The 25,324-nt window shown below is 44.2% G+C and overlaps 1 long non-coding RNA gene across 2 annotated transcripts in view; it reads right to left on the bottom strand.

Moving 5' to 3' along the window:
* LOC148781676 (uncharacterized) overlaps positions 1–15,310 on the bottom strand; it is an 82,994-nt gene extending 67,684 nt beyond the window's left edge. The window contains exons 1-2 of one of the 2 annotated variants that reach the window (XR_016056811.1): positions 13,994–15,310; positions 9,120–10,515 (exon numbers count right to left, since the gene is read on the bottom strand). This is a non-coding gene — a long non-coding RNA (uncharacterized LOC148781676). Of the gene's footprint in view, positions 1–9,119; positions 10,516–13,993 lie in introns of those variants that run through there. The other variant, XR_016056810.1, reaches the window with a different exon arrangement.
* Between the last annotated feature and the right edge of the window lie 10,014 nt (positions 15,311–25,324).

The raw sequence follows: 25,324 nt of genomic DNA on the forward strand, positions 1-25,324 counted from the left end.
AGGAAGCACAAGAAGTCAGAGTCAAAGAAACCCCAGTGGCCTCCTGAGACTGACTTTAAGCAGAGACTTGAGAGGATCCAGAGGCAGAACTTCTATTATCAGGAAGCTTGCCACATGGTGCAAATCTCAGAAGCGTCACCAAGCACGAGGCAAATGAGCTTGAGATCGGGAAAATGCTGCAACCTTCACCTCAAAATCCAGGCATTTTGAAGTTTCTTGGTCTACCATTTCTGTCTTACCTAAATACCTCAAACAATTTACCCATCCTCCAACTCCCTAGGCTCCTTCCTCGTCGAAATACCCTGGACAATCCACTTATCCTTCAATTCCCTAGGATGACACTGGTACCATATACCCAGACATCTCCTAAGCCTCAACCTCAAACATCCATTCAGACTACTCAAACCAAGTCGGCTGCACAATCAAGCTAGTCAGCAGCCCAAAATAAATCTCCTCCATCTAAACCTGCTCCTCAACCCATTATACCACCCAAACTAGTGGCAAAATCAGGAGCACAAAAGGCTGACGAGGAAAAGGTGAAGTATGATGTGATAGGGCACCTAAGGAAGCTTCCAGCCCTTCTCAGCATCTATGACGCCCTGATGCTCTCAAGGGATTACCATATGGCTCTGATTCAGGCTTTCTCCAATCCAGAGGTGTACGAGACTGAAGTGGTTCCCATTGAGGTGGACCCATCAACCTTGTGCGGATGTATGGTAATCACCTTCTCAAAGGATGATTTACAATTGGGAGAAAAATTTCACAACTGCCCTCTCTTTGTGACTGGTGAGTTACTTGCATGCCCCAGCAACCGAATTATGTTGGACAAAGGGTCAGCAGTTAACCTTATCCTAAGGAGAATCCTCACTCGTTTGGGATTAGGGTCTGAGGATCTCACTTCAACTCATATCACAGTCCAAGGGTTCAACTAGTTAGGAGAGAAGCTGGTTAGCACCGTCCGCCTTCATCTTTAGATTAGTGAATTAAACGATTATGCCCAATTTCATGTGATCAACACCGAAACATCTTACAACATCCTTCTCGGCCGCCCGTGGCTCCATGATCAGGAGGTAGTTCCATCCACATTGCATCAGTTCTTCAAGTATAGTCGAGATGGGAGACAGTATACGGTCTATGCTGATAGAAGACCATTTCATGTAGCTGAAACTCACTATGCCTCATGAAGATGTCAAAGATATTGAAAGAATGCTCTTGAGCATGTTTAAAGAGGAAGAAAAACAAGGCAAAACTCTCCCTCTAACTCCCATTCATCCCAGTAATCACTCATCATCCTGGAGGAAACTCAATCTTTCCCTGAAGATGAGGTTTTCCCCTCTGCTGCCACTACTGCGCCACTTGTGCAAGAAGACAAACTAGAAGTCACTCTTGATATTGAGGAGGTCATAGGGACAGAATTCCCAGCTCCAAGGGTCACCTACACATCGGATCATCAGAAAGTCCTGCATGTCCCCATTGCACTCTTGGAAGCAGAATTAACACATCAGCCACCCCCAAAGGGTTTGCGTTTCCCCTATTCTATTGGAAAAGAGCAGTTAAGGAAAGGACAACCTTCTTACCCTCAAGAGCAGGATCTCCTGGTAGAGTTAAGAAGCGATGTTCGCAATCTCCAGAACTAATTGGGGGTGATGCATATCGCTTCAAAACACCTAAAGGAGTTCGTGCCCGAGACCAAGAGCTACGATGGGCTTGGGTTGAATGCACCTCGAATAGAAGTCAAAGCTCCTCTTGATTAGACTATTTACAGCGATCACTCTCATCACATTATGAGAATGATGAATTATGAGCCCATATTCAATCAAACATTAAGGGGAGAAGAAGCAATTGCTCCCCCATTCGAGGTCATTTAAGCAAGGTGTAGGGTATCCCTCCACATCCCATTCCATGAAGGGGCAGGAACAATAAACAAAAAGAAGCTCTTTGACCGGTCTCATTGAGCTTCCGACTTTCGTACGCAACAGGGTGGCCTTCTTGTACCAAGACTCCATCGATAGCCTAGTTCGATGCATCTATATGTACCTCAACTTGGTCTGATCTGGTAGTCGTAATACCCCGCCACGGCTTGCTTTAAGTAATGGAATCATGCAGCGAAATGAAGTAAGATGAAATAAAAGACGCATTTTATTCATGAATCTGAAATTTTTACAAGTGTTGGCGTACAATGAAAGTAAAAAGACAAAGAAGGACATTCTATTATTATTTCTCAAAAATTTGTGTGAAAAGAATTATAAATGAAGATGTTCGCTCAATCCTCAAGACTAAGCTTATAGTAGTTATGTTGTGTCCATTTGATTTCATCCTTCATAGCCGCCGCCTGGAGAAGGGCAAACCTTCTGACCAATGGGGATATTCTCCGCGCACCAGCTGGTGAGAAACTGGGTCTTTTCCTACCTCATGGGCTATAGTGAGTAAGCCTTCCAAAACATTGATGTTGCATTCAAGAATCGTTATGTCATCCTCATTTTTCAAAACATGTGATTTCTTTAAAAATCAAAGGAATCTCTGAAGGCAAGATCTCAAAATCTGAATGAACAAACTATCGCATGAGCAAGTTGGTTTTTAGATTACCCAAGTGTGCCGTCACAAAATGTGTGACAGTCAAAGGTCTGGGGAAGAACCTGAGTAAAGGCCTGATATAAGGATATTTCTCTATAGAAGTCAATTCTTCTAAATCCAGAACTGCCTTAGCCCATTGAGCTATTTCAGTCACTTTGTCTTTGAACGAGTCTACACAGGGGACATTGAAGTCTATGAGGTTGTCTATCAGCCTTTTTGCCAAAAATGGGAACATGATCAGCTCGAAGAAAGAAGCCCGGCTGAAAAGTTGATAAGCGGCTCTAAGAAGATCACGTCCATTGTCCATATACGACGATTGAGCTTGGTAACCTGTACGGGGAAAGGTATCATGGCCTGTCATACTACAAAGCCTCCACGAATGCACCAAACGAGAGGATGAACAACTTGTCCCAAGAAGGAGGTGACTACAAAACTTGAACCTATGATAGGTTCCCTTCAAGTGGAAAGCAAAAGGCCCCCTCCCAAGGTTGTAAGAGAAATCACCCAGTTGCCCATTGCTATCAGGTCGCACAGACCAGAAACACCCCGCGAAGGCAGTGGCACACCCCCGCCCCTTAAGAACAAGAGTTTGAGAAGAGGGATGCGCTTCGTTCTTAGTAATAAGAAGCTCTGCGTCCTCGATAACAATGGGGACCTTTTTCGAAGAGACCTACGTTCTAGGAGCTTTCGAGGCCCTGGCTAACTGCCGAGAAGACATTCGTTAAAGGCCTTTATCCAACCACCGTCTATGCACAATCAATCACTAAGGCACTGGCCTACCGTCGGCTATGTTCTCAAAGACGGCTGTGTCTTCAAGGACTAACACCGTCTGTGACCAATGCTGACGGGATTCTCAAAAGACTAACGACGGGGGCATTTCGAAAACCTAACGCCTGCTATGTCTACAGATGGACGTGTCCCCTCGAGCTCCAAAAGCGTCGCCTGACACCTGCCACCACTACACGGCCTGATGCACGTTTCTCACGTGGGTATTGACAGCCATTCTCCCCGCGACTATCCAACTACTTGCAGCTATTCACTTTCCCAACGACCTTCGGTTCCCCACGAAAAACAGTCTCCCCGCTCGCTAGAAACCAATAGTGACACCTGTTCCACTACTTCTCGACATCGGAAAACACTTCTGATCACTGCTGCAACTCTCCCACTACTCCCTGGTGATGAAAAACAACCACGAACCACCAGAAGTTCACGAAAATGTCTGACGGCCTTTGCTTGCCTCTTTCCCCACCACTCCGGGTAATTGAGAACCTCTGCCCGAATACATATGCAACCACTGGCATTCTCCCTTCTTCACCTGAACCTTCTATTCCTCAACGAAAACCTCGTCCCTCACTAGCAAACTCTTGTAGACAACCTATCGAAGCTGTTAAACTTGCCAGAATACCTACGCACTAGTTGGAAGTTCTCACCGGAAGTCTCTTCTCTCACACTGTTAAACTCTGACTATTTTACCTCCAGTAAAACAGTAAACATGGGGTCTTTCCCCCTTATATAGAAGATGGTTCACCAAGGTACCGCTCACAAAGCAAGAATACCATCAGGTCCCTGAAGGCCAATCGGCGATAAGCCGGATTGGGTCGGGCTCAAGCCCGAGGCCCGAGCAGAGGCTTACCACCAACAGCGCAACACCAAGCACTAACCTTCAGATGGGCTGGACCGAGTTGAACTTAGATCTGAGGCCCGAACAGAGACTTACCGTTGCCTGTGCAATGCTAAGCATCAACCTTCAGATGAGCCAGAGCGGACCGGGCCCAAGCCCAAGGCCCGAACGCAGGCTAAACGATGGTTGTGTTCCACATCGCCTAACGTGACTAACACCGTTTGCAACTAACATTGCACATGCCAGTACTACTGCTGCTCGTGACCACCCTCGTGCATGCCAGCGCCGCTCGTGCTAGCGCTATGTGCGTCAATGACTATCACCGCGTATGTTGCTGTTTTCTGTGGCTAATGTCGCGCATGTCTAAACTTGATCATCACTATAAGTATTCTACCACATCCATAATGGAGTTGCATCAAAGTCGTAACCTCTGTCATCCTCAATGGAGTTGCATCCAGGCCGTTCCACCCAGACCATGACTAGCCATCCCCAACGAAATCAAGAGCAAGTCATTGTCCCTGATCCCCAGCAGGAAGTACACCTGTATTGAACCCCATTGATCCCCAACAGAGTTAAGGTCAGGCTTACCCCTTAAATTTCATGTGGGTTAGTCGCGTACCAAGCTGTCTTATCCCCAGGAGTCGGGTTACCTTCCATGAGCCTATTCCCCATGAAGTTCCATCTTTCACCTTAGGGAGGCATACTTGTCCCTTAATCCCAAATGAAGTCTGCTTCACATCTAAAACCCCACTATCATTTTACCCCTAGGGAGTCAAATTACTATCCACAAGCCCATCCCCTATAAAGCTTCACCTACTAAGCGACCCTCATAATGGTCTAAGCTGCATGACCTTATACTGCACAGCCTTGATCGATGTTGCATGACCCTAAGCGGTACAACCTTGGTCTAGATGCACGACCCTAAACTGCATGGTCCAAGTATACGACCCTAAACTATTGCAGAGGTCTAATTGCACGACCTTAAACTGCATGATCCTAGTTGCATGACTTTAAAGATAGAAAAGTGGAGAGGAGAGAGAAAGGAGGTGGAGAGAGAAAATTACCTTATCGAGGGGTATCGGCACTTTTCTTCTCTCTCCTCTCTCTCCAAGACGTACCACTCCGGTGATTGAGAACCTCTGCCAGAATACCTATGCAACCACTGGCATTCTCCCTTCTTCACCTGAACCTTTTATTCCTCAACGAAAACCTCGTCCCTCGCTAGCAACCACTTGCAGACACCCTATGGAAGCTGTTAAACTTGCCGAAATACCTGCGCACTAGCTGGAAGTTCTCACCAGAAGTCTCTTCTCTCTCACTGTTAAACTCTGACTGTTTTACCTTCAGTAAAACAATAAAAATGGGGTCTTCCCCTCTGATATAGAAGACGGTTCACTAAGGTACCCCTCACAAAGCAAGAATACCATCAGGCCCTAGAAGGCCAATCGGCGATAAGCCGGATGGGGTCAGGCTCAAGCCCGAGGCCCAAGCAGAGGCTTACCACCAACAGCGCAACACCAAGCACTAACCTTCAGATGGGCTGGACTGGGTCGGGCTTAGACCTGAGGCCCGAACAGAGGCTTACCGCTGTCTGTGCAATGCCAAGTATCAACCTTCAGATGAGCCAGAGCGGACCGGGCCTAAGCCCAAGGCCTGAACGCAGGCAAAACGATGGTTGTGTTTCACATCGCTTAGCGTGACTAACACCGTGTGCAACTAACATTGCGCATGCTAGTACTACTGCCACCCATGACCACTCTCGTGCATGCCAGCGCCGGACTTGCTAGCGTTGTGTGCGTCAATGACAATCACCGCGTATGTTGCTGTTGTCCGTGGCTAATGTCAAGCATGTCTAAACTTGATCATCACTATAAGTATTCTACCACTATCCTTAAGGGAGTTGCATCAAAGTCGTAACCTCTATCATCCTCAATGGAGTTGCATCCAGGCCGTTCCACCCAGGCCATGACTGGCCATCCCCAATGGAGTCAGGAGCAAGTCATTGTCCCTCATCCCCAGTAGGAATTACACCTGTATTGCAGCCCATTGATCCCCAACAGAGTTAAGGTCGTGCTTACCCCTTAAATGCCATGTGGGTCAGTAACGTACCAAGCTGTCTTATCCCCAGGAGTCAGGTCACCTTCCATGAGCCTATTCCCCATGAAGTTCCATCTTTCACCTTAGGGAGTCATACTTGTCCCCTAATCCCCAGTGAAGTCTGCTTCACATCTAAAACCCCACTATCATTTTACCCCTAGGGAGTCAAATTACAATCCACAGGCCTATCCCCCATAAAGCTTCATCTACTAAGCGACCCTCACAATGGTCTAAGCTGCATGACCTTAAACTGCACAGCCTTGATCGATGTTGCATGACCCTAAACTGCTAGATGCACGACCCTAAACTGCATGGTCCAAGTATACGATCCTAAACTTCTGCAGAGGTCTAGTTGCACGACCTTAAACTGCATGGTCCTAGCTGCATGACTTTAAATTTACATAACAATGCTTCAAACTATATGACCTTAAAACCATAGTGCACATCCTGACTACATGACGTTAAAAGGCTTAGCACCATGGTCCAAACTATATGACCTTAAACCATAGTGCACGTCCTGGCTGCATGACGTTAAAAGGATTAGCACCATGATCCAAACTATATGACCTTAAACTATAGCGGAAGTCTACTTGCACGACCTCAAACTGTATGGTCCTAGCTGCATGCCTCTAAATTGTATAACCACGGTCCAAGTAATATGACCTTAAACTATAGTGCGCGTTCTGACTGCATGATGTTAAATTGCTTTGCATGGGTCCCTTAGGTGCGACCTTAAAATTTCCCCTACACACACGCAAACACCCTTTACATGCATTTTCCCGTACGTCTTCCCTAACCGAACGGTCTGTGTGCACGCATCATCTTCATCAACTTCCTAGTGAATCCCTTCACTACTATTCATCATTCGCCAGTGTGTCTCACCCATGCTCACAAATTAGCGAACCATCCTGCCTTCTATACTCTCCGTCAGTTAGTGGGTCACAACGTTTCACCCACCATTCATACATCATCCATCTTGCATAGGTAGCTTCGTGTCATCGCCCCAAAGTGAGTTAAAACCAGAACCATACTCACTCCTTGGCCTCCACAGACTGTCATTCATCACTGGTTAGGTGCCTCGAACTCACGGCAGCACGCATCTTGGGTTTCAAGGGAACCAGAGACTTTGAGATCGCTCTCTCGAGAACCTTGCTAAAAAACAAGGGCAGGTAGACCATCCGATGAGAGAGGAATTTAAGGTGGGTTCGGGACTTACACGGGCTTGCCCACGTAGGTGCCCTCTTAGATTACGAAGAACGCCCCCCATAATAAAACTGGTTCGGAATCACCTCCCTTGGCTTGTATTCTCCTATTCCTGCAATCACACACATATGGCAAATATTACAAGACAGTTGGGTCAAGGGACCACACCATGCCTTCAGGTGAAAATCCACAAGCGTGCATATTCAAAAGATGAGAAGAATGAGAGGCTGAAGATTGGGGTGAGAAGAATTTGACCGATTGATGATCGACACAGTGACCTCACTAGAAGGTAATTAACCTGTCGTGGTAGTAAAATGGGCTTGGTAGCTCAAACTGTCTCAACAGAGTTACTACTAGACAATTATACTAATACTAACTAGCTAGACACAATGACTTGTATGTCATGGCAATAAAGCGGGCCCAGTATATATGATCGGCACAACAACATTACAGTTAAAAGACAGAACTACCATTCAAGGCCAGTCTCGATCCTTCTTGATCAAACAAGAGAGTCAAAGAAAGAAGAGAGATCAGAGAGAGAAAGGAAAGAAGCGAAAGAGACCACGAAAGAGAAGAGAAGAAGATAAAAGAGAATAAGAAACAGAGTAGGATAAAAAACCATGAGAGAAGAAATAGAGAGAGAAGGGAAGGAGAGGAGGAAGAGGAGGACACAGACAACGATGGCTTCCACCTGTGAAATATAGAAAGAAGAGGGCGAAACTAGGCGGCGCTAGGCTTGCGTCGGCTGCAACAGAAAAGAAGATATAAAGAGAACCCAAACGGCGCTAGACATGTGCCTGCTATGACAAAAGAGCAAAAAGAGAGAGAATCAGGCGGCGCTATGCTTGTGCCTTCTAGGACATAAGAGAAGAAAGAAAGAGAACCCAAGCGCCACTAAGCTTGCGTCGGCTGGAACATAAGAGAAGAAAGAAAAAGAACCCAGGTAGTGCTAGGCTTGTGCCAGCTGGGACATAAGAGAAGAAAGAAAGAGAACACAGACGGCGCTAGGTTTGTACCGGCAGGGGTAGAAGAGAAGAGAGAGAGAGAGAACCCAAGAGGCATTAGGCTTGCACCTGCTGGGATAGAAGTGAAGAGAGAAAGAGAACCCAGGCGGCGCTAGGCTTGTTCCAGCTAGGACATAAAAGAAGAAAGAAAGAGAACCCAAGCGATGCTAGGCATGCACAAGCTACGATACAAGAGAGAAACTTTTGACAGAGGCCAAACCTGCCATCCAAGATAAGGCCTGGCTCACTGCTCCTGTCTCATGAACAGGAAAACATCTCACAAAATGATAGGTACACCGTGCATGAATAGAGAAGGAGAAGCAGGAAGATTGAGGCATGATTGACCTGAGGAGGAAGGGAGAGAAAGAGATAAAGATGAAGCCAAGAGAAAGGGAAAGGCAAAGAGATAGAGATAAGAAAAGAGGAGAGAGAAAGGGATGAAGATTAGAAAAGAGGAGAGGAGAGAGAAAAGAGTAGAGAGAAAGAGGGGATAGAAAAGAGGAGAGGAGAGAGAAAGGAGGTGGAGAGGAAAAAGAGGAGGAGAGAGAAAATTACCTTATCGAGGGGTACCGGCACTTTTCTTCTCTCTCCTCTCTCTCCAAGACGTACCACCAACTCAAGCAAGAATTTGAATCTTTTATTGAATGAATCGAAGTTGAACCCCAAGTTTTTTGTGTGTCTGTTTACAATTTGGATTTGCATATATATACCCAAACATGGGTGGATGCCCAAAAACTACCTAAATTGAAGATAATTACAATTTCATTGAATTAAAAGAAATTCTAAAAATAAGTACAAAAAGATTGTTTTGCCCCTACCTAACAATGTGTAGAATTTCATAACAGTCCCCTGCTGCTGCCCGAGAACTTGTGTGATATTCCATGATTGATCCAGGGTTGCTATGATGCATGTTTGATCGAAAGATGATTGCTTTCTTTTAGGGCTCTGCATGGCGATCGATTTGATACCAACTTCGAGCCATGAATCATGTCTTTAATACATGATCATGAAATTTGAATTTTGAATGAATCTTGAAAACTTCAGATCGATAGTGCACTCATTCCTTGATGTTTTTATTCTGTTTCTTTATTAAACCACACTTAGCATGCCGTCACCATTATGTTGCAACAAACGCAACTCGATTTCGTGTCCGGATGAAGATTTTGTCATCTTGAATTTTTGGCCGAAATCTTGAAATCTGGCCGCCAAAATTTACAACAGCTTCGATGCCTCCGTGTGTGAAATCCAGTCATTCATCGTACGCGGGGTTCAGACCAGAGATAGCCTTGGACCAGGAAGGGGCAACAACCATCAAACAGAAGCTACGTAGACAAAAGCCTCACTTGGAGTTGAAGAAAAAAGAAGAGATTGACAAACTTTTAAAGGCAAAGTTCATCTTACCTATGGACTATCTGGATTGGTTAGTCGATATCTTAGCAGTACCTAAAAAAGATGAGAGAATCAGAGTTTGTATCGACTATAGGGACCTGAACAAAGCATGTCCTAAAGATGACTTTCCTCTTCTAAATATAGATGCCCTAGTTGACAGTACTGCTGGACACCAGATGTTATTCTTCATGGATGGCTTCTCTGGCTACAATTAGATCCTCATGGCGAAAGAAGACCCAAAAAGGACTTCATCACGCAATGGGGGACATACTGCTATATGGTCATGCCTTTCAATCTTAAAAATGCTGGGGCAACCTACCAGAGCGTCATGACTGCTACATTTCATGACTTGATGCATGACACTATGAAACATCATGTTCCTCGTCAAATTCAAAACTCGGGATGCCCACGTTCACAATTTGAAAAGAGTATTTGACCGACTTCGAGAGCACCAATTATAGTTGAATCCTAAGAAGTGTGGTCCATTAAATCATCTGTTAAAGAAGGACACCTCGTTTATCTGAGATGAGACATGTCAAAAAGCCTTTGACTGTATAAGGGAGTACCTTTCTAACCCACCGATCTTGAGTCCACCTGATGCCAACAAACCTCTATTCCTTTACCTTGCTGTGACAGATAAGACAATGGGGGTGGTGTTAGAGCAGATCTCATAACAGAGATCGGTGCAGATCTGAGCGTAAACAGTTTGGCGCCCACCGTGGGGCGCCTTGAGCTTTAGATCCGTATTTTAGACTTAAAAAGCTTATTCTTTTTCTCATATTTATTTTTTCAGCAAAAATAAAAATAAAAAGTATAAAAAATAAAAAGAAGAAAAACAACGTAGATTTGAAAAGATTTCTTTTTTATTAGATTTGATCTTTTCTTTCTAGATCTTATTTTTTCTCTCTCCATTAAAAATTTAGAATCCTTTTTCTCTTAATCTTCATGATCTTTTGGATCTTTTAGATTCATCTTTTATATCAATCATTATTATTATTATTATTTAGATATTTTTTTATATCCATCTTGATCATCTTTAGCGTAAGATCATCTTTATCTTTAGATCATCTTTTAGGTCAATATTTTAGATCATCTTTAGATCTACCTTTTAGATCATCTTTAAATCAATCTTTAGATCATCTTTATCTTTTTTAGATAATCTTCTTTTAGATCTCATCTTGATCATCTATATTTTTAGATCTTCTTTTTAGATAATCTTTTAGATCATCTTTATCATCTAGAACATCTTTATATTCATCTTGATATCATCTTTATCATTTTTTTCATATCTTCTTTTATTCATATTATCATCTTTAGATCATATTTTATCTTTTTTAGATCATATTTTATCTCCTTTAAGTGCATCTTTATTTTTTTAGAATGCATATTTTAGAAGCATCTTTATCTCTTTCCAAAAAATAATAATAATAATAGAATCTTTATCTCTTTTGATACTTTTTTTTTATTTTTTTTTAAAAAAAAAAAGGAACATAGATCTAGGCCTTGTCTACTTTATCTATTTAGATTAGAAATAGATCTCATTTTTTTTTTCTTATATTTTGTTGTTAAACCTTATCTGCGTAGCTTACAATTTTCTTTACATTATCTTCTTTTTTTAAAAAAAAAAATCTTTTTTCTTTTTAGACGCTTCTTTATCTTTTTTTAAATAGCAAAAAAAAAAAATCCTCCGAGCTGAAATCGGAAAGGAACCCCGAGCATTAGAAAAAAAAGCCACCGGGCTGAACACCCGAAAGGGACCCTAGCGACAGAGAAAAAAAAAAATCGGTCAGGCTGAAAATCCAAAAGGAACCCCAAGCGTTGGAAAAAAGGCTACCGGGCTGTACATCCGAAAAAGATCCTAGAACTGTTCTATCTTTTCGTCTCTTCTCCAAATTCTCTAGAAATTCTTCTCTTCTCAAGTTAGAATGACATCAGAAAACAAATGAAGGCATCAGTCCAAGTGAAACTTGAAGAGGCTCGACTATCTGAAATTCAAAAGAATGGTAGTAGAGGAACAAAATTGGAAGTCCAAGGATAGTTTGAGCACTCTGAGGCACATCTTATATTATCCAAGATACCAGTTTGCTCGAAAAAATAAGAAAAAATCTTCCTTGAATTGTGACATAAGAGCCAAGATTGGAAGATGAGAAGTACTTAGTGATTCCTCGTCTTGAAAGTCCCAAGTAAAGGCCTGACAAGCTCATGAAAAAAAAAAAAAGGAGAGAGCTCCATAGTAGCATGAGCCTAAACTGCTCACCAAAAACTTGCTTTTCAAAATTTCTCATCCATCTTTAAAATTTCCCCTATGTGTTTCATGAGTTTTCAAACACCTTAATTTCTTTGGTTAAAATATAGCCTGAAACTCTGTTTCTGTTCCAAAATTCAATCTATCTTCAAAACCTTCTAAAATGTTATTAAAAAACGAAAGAGTTTCATGGAGGCTTGGCAATGGTGTGCCTGCCGCCACCATATCCTGGATTTCCATGCTTGCAAACCCTTAGGAAAATAAAGACCAACCCATATGTTTCCATACCAAAAAGCCTGAACTTGTGGACCCCAATAATCAGAATCAAAGGCGAACAAGAAGTTCAATTAGCCAAAAATTCATCTTCCCATCATTTCTTCTAAATCAAAATCACATTCGACTGAATAATTAGACCCTAAGAAAAAGGTCTCAAGTCGAAGATGACTACACTAGCAGCTTCCTAGGTAGCTTTGGAGTGACTACAACAAGGAGTGTCACTGGCTTAAAGATAGCACGGTTCCTTTTGACTGTCACCGCATATCCCGATTGTCAGAGACTTCTCAACCGCACTGACTCAAAGATAGCAGTGTCAGTTCAATATCTTACAGATCAAAAGCATCCATTGGCGTACCACGTACCAAAGGGTACAGGTCATTCAAAAGAATGATCCCTCGAAAAATGTTTTCCTTCCCTTCGTATCTCAGGTGTCTACTTCTTTGTCATTCAGTTGGTGCCCCAGGTGAATAAAAAAGATGGGCAACTGTAGACACCCTCGGAACTCCTAAAAACCTCAATTCTAGTATTAAATGACCACACAAACTCTAGTAAACCATAGGCAACCTAGACTCAATTTAATTAACCCAAAACTACCCAAATCTTATCCCAACTTATAGTAGATCTCAAGAGCTTTCCAACGGTCCAAGAATCGTCTGAATCGGACGTACAGATAAAACGATTTAACAAATAACAATTTCATCCCTGTTGGTTGATGACGCAGTAAACACGTTTTCTTTAATTATATAAGGCTAAAACTTCAAGAGAATTTCAAAAAATTTTGAAAAAACTCCAAAACAAATTAGGAAAAATCACCAATGGAATTCTATAAATACCCCCTTCATAAACCAAAATAAAAAGAGAAAAAAGAGGAGAAAACACAAAGAAATCCCTTAGAAATTCCTGAAATTAGAAAAATAACCCAAAAATACCAAAAATAGGAAAACCCTTAGAAAATTCCTAAAATTTAGAAAAAATCCCCAAAAATCTCAAAAAATTAGAGAAATCTCAAAAGCTATATTCAACCTTTAGAGATACCAAAACCTTTAAAAAATTAAGGAAATTCTCCTCCAATCCCAAGAAAAGTCTAGGTAGACCCTACCTAAAATTCTCAGTTTTTCCCTCTGCCTTAAGAACCCTAGATCCAGATCAAAAGAACATTAGATCTACCAATTCCAGTAAGCAAATGCATCCAAAAAAAGAAATGTGGTGTAAATCGGAAGAGCGGCTTGATCCAAGCCTGAAACTCTAGGTTTCAGCTCCCTAGAGGTAAGCATATCTTTATTTTCTTAATTTAGTTTGTTTTTCATCATTTAATTATCTGCTTTATTTTATTATTTTTTAAATTAATTCATTCTTAGATTTAATTAAATTTATAAGTGTTTTTAGGTCAAAATACAGATTTGGAGCTGGCGCTGCCAGTGGTCTCAGAAAAAGATCGGATCTGTATAGATCTAGGATTTTTCTGAGCCCAAAATTCAAGCGACCCCCCTTTTAAAAAATAATACAGTTTTTGCGAAGATTTGAGCTGATATCATCATAGAGATTAGTAATGATCTGAGCATATACAGGAAAGTGATTCCGAACCTGTTGTAGGATTGAAAGGCTTTCTTTGTAATCTAAGAGGGCAACCACGCGAGCAAGCCCGAGTAAGTCCCAAACCCACCTTAAATTTCTTTTTCATCGGTTGGTATACCTGCCCTTACTCCTGAGCAAGGTTGGTCGGTATACCTGCCCTTACTCCTGAACAAGGTTTTCGAGATAGCGATCTCAAAATCCCACGTTTTTTGAAACCCAAGATGGGTGCCGTCAGATCATCCAAATTCGAAAGGCGAGATCGAGACACCTAACCATGAGGCCCCATCCCATTTTCTCCCATGATTCACCCAACTTCCCCGGTCCTCCGCTTCCTAATGTCGTGTCCCACCTTTGCTACTGAACTCTCACAACCACGACCTCTGTTGCCATCCCCGGTGCTGAAGTTTTCATCACCCATCCTCTCATCTCTTGTCTCCTCTCTAAGAAAGAAAAGAAAAAGAAAACAAAACCCAGTCTTGCCTCCTCTCTCTTGAGTCATCTTGCTCTCTCTTCGCCTCTTTCTCTCTTCTCTCTGCCACCCGCCTGCAACTAGGCCCCATCTTTCTCCATTAACTTCAGCCATGGCCCATCACAACCTACAACCAGATTCAACCGTGTCCACCATCTAAGATTAAGTTGCAGTTGCAGCCACCACTCGCTCTCCCCTCTAATTCTCAGTCACCTCCGGCTAGCTTCTGCTGCTGCCCCCTTTTCCTCTCTGCTACTCCATCCTCCGCCTCCATCTTTCGCCCCTATTTCCGCCACCTTGCTGCACCTATCGCTGCCACCATCTCATCCCACCTCTGCCGTATCCAGCTGCCACCACCGCTTTCCACTTCGGTTGCACCAATCCGCACCTCTCCAAAATCCTCTATCATACCCACCATCTTTTCTCCCTGCTTCCTCTTCTTCCTACCAGCAACCTCCGCCATTCTGTTGCTGCCCCTTTCCCGCCTGCAACTCCCGTCCTCCTCTCGCTGCAACCTATCCTCAGCTACTGCAACCATCTCTTTCCACCTCAGCCTCCGCCTTCCAGCTCCCTCAGCTTTGCCATTCTCTTTCTTCCCCACCTTCTCCGCAACCTCGTGCGTCCTATTCTCTTCCCTGCAACTTCTCTTTCTCTCTCTAAATAACCCAAACGAGCGAGCCATTCTCCTTTTCCCTTATTTTATTTCGTTTCGTTCACCCTCTATTCGTCTTCATTTCGTCCAACTCTCCTCACTCAGATAAACCCCTCGTGACTTCTTTTTTTTTTTTTCTCGACTTTCTAAGCCTAATAACCCAATAGCCCCACTCTCTTTCTCTCGTATATCCAAATAACCTAATTATGAGCCTTTCCTTCACTCTGTTTCTCTCGTTTATCCAAATAACCTAATGATGAGCCTTTTCCTTCACTCTCTTTCTCTCGTTTATCCAAATAACCTAATGACGAGCCTTTCCTTCTCCCTTACCAATTTACTTTTTTTTTATTATTATTTTACTTTACTTAGCCTCACCCATTTATTTTACCTTAGCTTATCCTCATCATATTTCTTCTACCCCACTCATTTATCTTAATTTCCCTTACCCTATTTTATTTCATTTTCTTCATTGATTTTATTAGCTTATTTTATTTTATTTATCTCAATTATTTTATTTTATTTACCTCGTTTATATTATTCCCATTACCTCATCCTATTTTATTTTAATTATTGATTTTACTTTATTTCATCTACCTCTTTTATTTTATTTACCCCATCTCATTTTATTTCATTTTCTTTTATCCCTTTTATTTTATTTTATTCCACTTTATTTTTTTATTTTATTCCACTTTATTTTTTTTATTTTACTTCACTTCATTCTATTTTAATTTATTTAATTCTAATTTCATTCTATTTTAATTTATTTAATTCGAATTTCATTTTATTTTAATCCACCTCCTTCATTTTCCTTTCATCTCATTTTCCGCCACTTTTATTTCACCATCACTTTTATCTTCACTTCCTCTCCATCGCTTGTTTGACCAGAGGGTAGGCTGAGCCTTGAGTTGTCGTGCCAGTCTTGTCGTCGAGCAGTATTGCCGTCGTGCCGATCTGAGTTCCCGTGCCTGTCATGCTGTCACGTCAAACTAGCCATCATGTCAAGCTGGTTGGTGTTAGTCTTGTCATCGCGTAGTATTCCCGCCGTGCTAGTCTGAGTTACCATGCTCGTCTTGCTACCACGTCAAGTTAGTCACCGTACTAGTCTAGCCACTGGGTCAGTCTAGCCACCCAATCAAACTTCTTCTCTTACCTTCATATCTCTTACCTCTTTGCTTCTCTCATTCTTTACCAAAAAATATGTACCGAGAGTCCCTTGTCAAGAAGATATCATGAGGCTGTTGAATTGACACGGATTTTTGTGTGTTATTTTTCCATTTCTTCCTTGAGGATACACACATGTATGTTCTTTCCCTATAATAAGGTGGGGATCCATGCCCCACTTGTACGTACTTTTAATAGGTGTGTGTGTGTTTGTAGGAAAAGAGAAATAGGTCAAGGGAGGAGATTCCAAACCGTCCATAGGCCAGGGGACATTCCAACGTGATATAAGAGGGCGCCCATGCAAGCTAGCCTGAGCGTGTCAAGGACCCCTGCGAGGTAAGTCCCGCCTCGTGACCCTAATTCCTTTCTCACCGATTGGTACTCTTGCCCACGTCTTTTTTACGTGGTTCCCAAGAGAGCGATCTCAGGTAGGGTCCATCTCGAATCCGGAACCACACCACCAGGTCAACCCGACCTGGAGGGCGAGATCGAAGCACCTAACCACTCATGAAAGAGGATTCTTTCATCATCTGCATCTACTTTGGTTATCAGCTCGATGTGTCACCACTCTGCCACCTAAACAGGCATGCGCCCTAGTGAGGACAATTGAATGTTAGCTTCGATCTTTGTGAGTGCATCAGCCTGCGAGTTTAATCTCCTGGGGATATGACTCAAGGATACATCATTAAATTGAGTCATATACAATTTTGGGGCATCATGATAGGGCTTTAGAGTGTCCTTTCTTACATCATAAATCCCCTTAAGCTGCCGAATGACCAACTTGGAATCGCTGAAGATATTGAGTTGTTTCAAGTCTAAATCGAAGGCTCTCTCCAACCCAATTATAAGGGCCTGATACTCCGCCTCATTATGGGAACCAGTCTCGATGAGAGAGAAGGATAGAGGAAGTACCCCTCCTTTCGGAGTCATGAATACCACTCCGGCGCCTCCGCAGTCAGATTGGAAGGCTCCGTGGAAGTACATCTCCCACGCGCGAGCAAGTTCTGCACAGAATATTTCTTCGTTAAGGAGGTCACTTGATAAAGGAGATTCTGCCAGTATTGGATGTGCTGCGAGAAAATCAGCCAAAGCTTAACCCTTGACGATCTTTTATGGGACATATGTGATGTTGAATTCCATCAGTAATAACACCCACTTAGCAAGGTGTCCCGACAAGCATGGGCATGTCATGAGAAATTTTACAGGGTCTGCTTTTGATATAAGCTATACTTCATGACCAAGCAAGTAATGACGGAGCTTTTGTACCGTAAAGATTAAGGCCAGACACATCTTCTCTATAGGGGGATAATTCTTCTCAACCCCTTGCATCCTGTGGCTAAGATAGTATAGCATGGTCTCTTTCCCCTCATCATTGTTCTACGCCAATAGTGCCCCAAGTGACTCGTCCAAAGCGGCCAGGTACAGGATGAGAGGCTTTCCCAACATTGGTGTAGAGAGCACTGGAGGATTGAGTAAATACTGCTTGATGTCATCAAGCACCACCGAACATGCTTCATCCCAGATGAATGGGGTATCCTTCTTTAACAGGTGCAGAAAAGGCTTACAACGACTTGAGAAGTTCGAGATGAACTTGCGGATATAAGCCAACTGCCCTTGGAGGGATCGCCACTCTCGCAATGTTGTTGGTGGGGGCATTTCTTGGATTGCCATGATCTTGACTGGCTCAACTTCCAGCCCTTAGTGCCTAACAATGAACCCCAAGAACTTTTTGAACACACACCAAAAGCGCATTTCAGCTGGTTCATCTTGAGCTGATGAAGGCGTAACCGTTCGAACACCTTTTCAAGGTTTCGTATATGAGCATCTTTCTTTTTGGATTTCACCACCAAGTCATCCACATAACATCCCACTTCCTTATGCATCATGTCCTTGAAGATGGTCGTCATTGCTCTCTGATACATAGCACCGGCATTCTTCAATTTGAAAGGCATCATCGTGTAGTAGAAGACCCCTTTTGGAGTCAAGAATGCGGTGGCTTCCTCATCTTCTGGTGCCATCCGTATTTAATTGTTCTCGGAGTATCCATCCATGAAGGAGAAGATCTGGCAGAGAGTTGTGGAGTCAATGAGCATTTCCGTAAACGACAACAAGAAGTCATCCTTTGGGCAATCGACATTCAGGTCATGGAAGTCTATGCAAACCCTAATTTGGTTGTTTTTCTTCTTGACTTGTACCACATTTGCCAGCCACTTTGGGTACTTGAATTCACGAATGAAGCCTGCTTGCCTGAGTTTGGTCACCTTAGGATTGATCTACATTTCGAGATCAGACCTGAATCTCCTTGATTTCTTCTTGACAAGCTTGGCGGATGGATCTAGGCCGAGACGGTGGACTGCGACTTGAGGATCTAAACCAGGCATCTCATGGTAATGCTAGGCAAAGACGTCCCAGTTTGCTCCCAAGAAGGCAGTAAAGTTCTCTTTCTCTTCTGGCGACATATTTGCCAAGATGAAGTGGGCCTGAGGTCGGCTTCATCTCCTAGATTTATCTCCTCGAGTTCATCGGCTGTGGGTTGATCTCCTTCTTCCCCTTCTTCTAAGGCCTCCTGCAATTCCTCATCATTGGCTTTGGAGGGCTTCTCAGTAACCTCTAGTGAAGGCACCCATACTCCTGACATTTCTTCTTCTAACCAAGCTTTACCATGGAAGATGGCTCTTGCATCCTCATCTTGTTTGCTTATGCAAGGGTCAACTTCGAGCAAGGTTGAGGATCCAGTCGAGGGGATTCACTCTGAGGCACCTGAGACAGTTGCGACTCAGTGATTGTGCAGACATCTAGTACCTCATGAAGACCTTCTCGATGTTCCCTTATATCCACCATGGTCTAGGTAATGTGGTAGGTTGAGGGTTAGGTTTAGGTGAAGTAGGTTTGTTTTGGGATGCTAGCCGACTTTGTTGTGCAGTCAGCATGGCTTGGGCGGTTTGGGTGGATTTGCTTTAGTGGAATGGAGGTTTGAGGTTGAGACTTAGGAAGTGGTTGGGTGTATGAGACTGGAGGCATCCCCGGGAACTTGAGGATGGGTGGATTGTCTGGGGTATTTGGGGGAGGAAGGATCCCCAGGCTCTTGAGGATAGGTAGATTGTCCAGAAACTTCAAGACCTTTGGCTTCCAAGGTGGAGGTTGCAATATTTTCTCTGATCTCAGGCTCATTTACCCCGTGCTAAGTGATGCTTCCGAGATTTGCACCATGTGACAGACTTCCTGAGAATAGAAGCTCTATCCTCTCGATTCTCTCAGCCTCTGCTTAAAGTCTAGCTCAAGGGGCCACTGGGGTTTCTTCGGCTTCGACTTCAAGCGCTTCTTTGTGGAAGCAGATGGCTCTGACTTGGCTCGGGGCATTAGTGACTGTCAAGAATCCAGCCGCTTGAGCTAGCATCTTTCTCAACCGCCTCCGGTGCTTTCTGCTATATTGGTTCCCTCGAGTTCTCTGTCAAGGGCCTCGAAGTTTGGACATTCCCGAGTTGTACCTACAAGAGACATAGAAGAGGAGGAGGGAGAAAAGAAGATGAAGAGGAAGAGGAAGAAGAGGGGTTAGTTGGTGACGGACCTTTAAGGTCATCCCCCTCATTAGGCTGATTTGGGCAGCTTTTTATGTCATCACCAAAGTTTGACATATGCAGGGATCTTTTGGGTCTTACCCTTGCTTATATCGTTGGGGGTTGCTTTTAATGTCGTCACCCTTATTGGACGTGCCTCGAGTAAAAGATGGCACAGGGATGTCCTCCTGATGAGATGAGGGAGGAAGGACGATCGCACCGGGGATGAAGTCCTTTAAGGCCGGTAATGGAGGAAGAGGCCTGAGAATTCTTGCTCGACCGATGGTTGAGGAATCTTGTTCTTCCAGCGAGCAGCCCTCAACACGTGTCTCATTTTGGTTTCCTTGGGAGGTGCTTGATTCGTCTTGCTAGGTTTGTGAACAGCCCTACCTTGACGAACTGCCTCTCACTTTAAGGACTTGAGCCTGCTCCTCCCGTGATAGACTCTCCACGGCTGGGAAGTTGAGGGTTCAGCAGGAATGGAGGCATCAACACGAGAATCTTGCATTGAAGCTTTCTCCTAAATAGGGACACTGACTTGTGGGTGTTCTTCTACGACTGCATAAGCAATGTGACCTCTCTGCACCTTCTTTGCGACTATGGCTTCAAACACATAGTATTCGCTCAGCTTGTGGCCCCATATTTGATGATACGGGCACCAGTGATTCTCATTTCCTTGGGCAAGGTACGTGGGCTGCCTTGCCGGCTTTTGTGTGACAAGTCCCTGTTGGAGCATCATACCGAACAGAGCTTGATGGAGATCTAATGGCAGCTCATCAAAAGAGTGAGGGCCTTCGCTTTCCTCCTGCATTGTCACTGCATGGGAGGCCTTTGTTGCCCTGAATGCTTTCTTAAACTCTTCAAGCTTTATCTGGCCCTTCTGGATCAGAGCCTCGGTAAAGTCTTTGAGTGTGTAGCATTCCTCTGTGGGGTGGCTTATCCTTCGATGATAAGCACAGTAGTTTGCATGGGTGTCAAATCCAGCTTGATCAAGAAACTTCCTCTCAGGCAGCTCAATCATATTATGCTCTAGCAATAATAGGAGTAGTGCGAGAACCCATTCCTTTTTGAAAGGATAAACCTTATTCTTATGCTTGGTCCAGTAATCATCCCGATTAAGGTTCGCAGGTGGGGCTACCCAGTTGTATGATTGCTGCTGTTAGGCTCGAGCATTGGTCCGAGAATTACCATTGCCTCGGTTGTTTCCCGAGCTCGCAGACTGTTGATGTGACCCGCCATGGTGGAATGACAAGCTCTCTATGCGAACTGACTTAGAGATTAGCTCTGCCATGGGGTCCGATTGGAGGCCTCAACATGTAGGGTAGTCTCAGGTCGCATATTTCGTATGCAAGTCTGGACTGCTTCCTTCTATGACATGGGATTGGAATGGTAAGCAGCCAAATCTCTCCATCTTACTATGAATTGGTCCACAGGCTCGTCCAACTCTTGGGTCAAGGTGAGAAGCTCGATGGCTTGGACCTCTATGTCGACCTCATAGAAACGCTGGTAAAAGAGTCACTCCATTCTTCCCAAGTATGTACTGAATTTGGGGGAAGCCGAGCATACCACTAAAAGGCTAGGCCACCAAGAGTTTCAACAAACTGACAGAAAAGGAGTCTCCCATCAGCTGCTGTCGCCGCTTGGAAATGGGTGATATGCTGATGTGGGGATGTTGTACCATTGAACATGAGAAGCTTCCCCTTTTAGTAATTCAAGGGAAACAAAATTTGATCAATGAAGGAGGGGTACGACTTTTGGTGAAGAGTTGTCCCCTGCATTCTGGAGATTTGTTTGTTCTTTAAGCAGTGGATTACCATGGCGTCGATGTCTGCCTGTGAAAACATTCGAGGGGCAGAGCTATCTTGCGAGGCTGGTGGGGAAGCCTACTTTGGAGCTGCGTCGACCTGGGGATGGGAATTTGCCTCATGGTGGGGCGAATTAGTTGCGGATCGCATGCTTTCCATGCTGTTAATCTTCTCCATCATGGCACGCACCATGTGTTCGAACCTGTCCATACGCTCCTCCTAGGAGTCGTTAGGTTCGTTCACCACCATAACGCTAACCGTTTCTCTAGGGAGATCTGCCTCAGGTGCAGTTGAAGGATTCCGAGCTTGGCGGATCGTGCGCAGCAGATCGATCATCAAGGGTTCTGTATGCCCCGACTGAACTCGAGTCTTATATGCTAACTGCGTGAGGACCAGTTCTCGACGGTCTTGGGACCGTGGTTTCTGGGTGGTCGGGTCATCTTCTACGAAGTTGACCTCTGTGCAGGACTCTCTCATTTCCTCTTCGGGCTTCGTGATTCGAAGAGGGTAGAAGGTGTTCCTATGAAGAGGATCATCGGAGTCGGCTGCCCCAACCGTTGAGTGGCTTCTTTGGCCAAGATTTGTTAACCCCTATCATGCTTCACTTTGAGGCTTTGATGGACCTCAAGCCAAAACTGCGATCCGGACTGCAACTAACAGGATTTTCTTGCGCAAGAAATAACCATCTCCGTCAGGTGAAGCAAAGGGTGTGGATCAGGAACTGGGGCCAATCTAGGTGGGGGAGGACGAAGGACTTGATCTCCCATCGGGTCTTTGCCTCGAGCTCTCTTATGGGCTTCAAAGACATGACCAAGCTGATGGGGCTGGCTCAAGATGGCACTCTTGAGGAAGACCTTTGAATACCTGGGCTTGAGGTGCTTGCCCGAAAGAGAAGGGGCAAGCGGGAGAAGGATCGACTCATGATGGCGCCTGAGTTCGAAGAGAGAAGCGGTCCGTGAAGGCGGTGCATGTGCGCCCCGTGAAGAAGGATCAAGGGTGAGTCGGGGGTCAGTCCGGGCTCGAACAGGTTGTCTGACCTTAGGAGGCCGAGAGCTGCGAGCAGGTGTCTGTAAGGGAACAGGCGGAAGCCTGCCTCTTACAAAGTGCATTAGTGTGTGCTGAGAGGGAGGACGAGGGGGTCGTCTCCCATGTGCTTGGATTGGCACAGCAATGGTGTTGCCCCAAGCGGTGAGAGGAATTTAATGTGAGGCGAGACACACCTCACCTGGTTCCGTTACTCACTTGGGCTGACTTGCGTGGGCGCCCTCTTAGATCACGACAACGAGCCTCCTAGTCCTTCAACTGGTTCGAAATCGCCTCCCTTAACCTGTACTCTCTTCTTTCTGCGATCACACACACATGGTTAATTTTACAAGACAAGTGGGCCATGGGACCCTACCTTGTCTTTGAGCGAAGTTCGAAAGAAGAAATGAAAGGAATGAGATGAAAATTGGGGTGATAAGAGGCGAAGGGAGAAATAGAATAGAAGGAAGAGAAGAGAAGAAAGGGAAATTTGACCAGGCAGTTAGACTAACACAATAGCTAGACTAGTATGGTGATTGACCCGGTGTGGTAACAAGACAAGCATGGTAACTCAGACAGGCACAATGACAATACTACTCAACAACAAGACCAACACCAACCAGCCTGGCACGATGGCTAGCCTGTCGTGGTAGCTAGACGGGCATGGTAACTCAGACCGGCACAACGTCAATACTGCTCAATGACGAGACTACCATGATAATGCTAGACTTAGCCTGCCCCTTGTTCAAATGAGAGAGGAGGGAGAAAGAAGAGAGAGAAGAAAAAAAGAGAGGAGAGAAGAGGCGAGGGAGTACGAGAAGAATAAGAAGAGACGAGAGAGAGAAAGAGAGAAAGGAGAAGAGATATAGAAGAAGAGGGAAGGAGAAGAGAAGAGAAGAGAAGAGAGAAGGAGAAGAGAAGAAAAGAGAAGAGAAGAGAGAAGAATTAGACTTTAAGAAGAGAAGAGAGAGAAAAAGAAGAAAGAGAAGAGAGAAATAAGAGAAAGAAGAAGATAAGAAAAGAAGAGAGAGATAGAGGATGAATAGAAGAAAAGAAGAGAAGAGAAAAGAAGAAGAGAGAGGAGAAGAAAGAAGAAGAGAAAAAAGAGAGAGAAGACAAAGAAGAGAGAAGACAAAGAAGAGAGAGAGAAAGAAGAGAAGGGAAGAAAGAAGAGAGAGAAGAGAAGAACGGAAAGAGGGAGAAGAGAGAAGAGAGAAGAGAGAGAAGAGAGAAGAGAGAAGAGAAGAAAGAGAGAAGAGAGAGAAAAGAGAGAAGAGAGAAAAAAGAGAAGAGAGAGACAAGAGAAAAAAAGAGAGAGAAGAAAGAAGAGAAGAGAGAGGAAAGAAAGAGGGAAAGAAGAGAGAAGAAAGAAGAGAGAGAAAAGAGAGAAGAAAGAATAAAGAGAGAAGAAAAAAGAGAGAGAAAAGAGAGAAGAAAGAGAACAAAGAAGATAAACATGGACGACGATGAGGTTTTGGTGTCCATGGCAGAGGAGAGAGAAAGAGAAAAGAAGCATAGACGGTAATGGAGTTATGCCGTCCATGACAGAGGAGAGAGAAAGTGGGAAAGGGAGGAGGAACATGGACGGCGATAGGCTCCACCATCCATGACAAGATAAAAAGAGAACATGGACAGTAATGGGTCCCGTCGTTCAAGACAGAAGAGAGACGATAAGAGAGATCATGGATGGTAAATAAGTTCCACCATTCACGGTAGGAGAGAGAGAACGAGAGTGAATATGGACAGCGATAGGTTATGCTGTCCATGATAGGAGAGAGAACGAAAGTGAACATGGACGGTAATTTCTGTCGTCCATGACAGAAGAGAGAGATCAAAAGTGAACATGGATGGTGATAAGTTCCACCGTCCATGACAAGAGGAAAGAGATAGGAGAGAGAAAAGAAAAGACACGTGCGGCAATATGCATCGTTGTATATGTCAGAAGGGACTCAAACACGAACCGCCCTACCACTTGGGAAAGGGCCCGGTTCAATATCCTTGTCAGAGAATAGGGAAAGAAATGTTGTGCGTGACAATGAGCATTGTCGCGCACAACATGAGGAAAGAGGAACTTGGATAGAGGCCCGGCCCGTCGCTCGAGTTAAGGCCCGGCTCATTGTGCATGTTTCAAGAGAAGAGGACGTCATGCTTGGCGATAAGCGTTGTCATGCATGGCTGGAGAGGAGAGAGAAAGAAAATAAAAGAGATAATGAAGAATAGAGAGAATAGGAAAGAGAGGAGAGAGAAAGGAAGGAAAGTAAAGAGAGAAGGAGAGGGGAGAAAAAAGATTAGGAAAGAGAGAGAAAGGATTAGGAAAGAAGGGGGGATGAGTGAGGAAAGAGAGCAGAGAGAAAAAGGAAAGAAGGGAAAGAAAGACACGCACGACAGTAGCCTACTGCCGTGTGTGTTGAGAGGGAAGAGAGAGGCAAAACGAAGGAGAGTTAGAAAGCAAAAGAAGAGAGAGAAAAAGAGAAAGACATGCATGGTGTTGTTTACTATCGTGCATGTTTGAGGTAGAGGAGAGAGACATAGAGGAGAAGAAGAAGAGGAGAGAGACAAAGAGAAAGAAAGGAGAGAGAAAGAAAGAAGAGAGAAAAAGGAGGAGGAGAGAGAAGAGGGGAGGAGAGAGAATTACCTTCACCTAGGGGTACCAAAATTTCTTATCTCTTCTCT

Source organism: Amborella trichopoda, chromosome 6, assembly GCF_054954075.1.
Source record: "Amborella trichopoda isolate Santa Cruz 75 chromosome 6, AtrichopodaSantaCruz75HAP2 v2.0, whole genome shotgun sequence".
Lineage (NCBI taxonomy): Eukaryota > Viridiplantae > Streptophyta > Magnoliopsida > Amborellales > Amborellaceae > Amborella > Amborella trichopoda.